Source organism: Penaeus monodon, chromosome 15, assembly GCF_015228065.2.
Source record: "Penaeus monodon isolate SGIC_2016 chromosome 15, NSTDA_Pmon_1, whole genome shotgun sequence".
NCBI classification, from domain to species: domain Eukaryota; kingdom Metazoa; phylum Arthropoda; class Malacostraca; order Decapoda; family Penaeidae; genus Penaeus; species Penaeus monodon.
In genome coordinates, this window is record NC_051400.1 from 43,509,865 (window position 1) to 43,510,160 (window position 296).

The window sequence follows — 296 nt, forward strand, 5'->3', positions numbered from 1 at the left end:
ACACAGAAACAGAAATATAAGAAAACCATCTCCGATACTTGATTGTGAGTAGTAGAAACTCGAAAACTCTTTTTGCTGAACTGAAACCCAGCACCTTACTCAAAATTATTTTCGGAGGCATAACCCTGGCCCAAGCAATTTCGTGTTTGTGATAGCGAGAGGAACATTGGAGCAGCTCTCCCAATTTTCCAAAATATATTTCGGAATTTTGGAATTGATGATCATGGTACCAATGCTTATTGAGGATACATGCAGGACCTAAACTGCTGCTTACGGGGTTGACAAATAATTTAAGA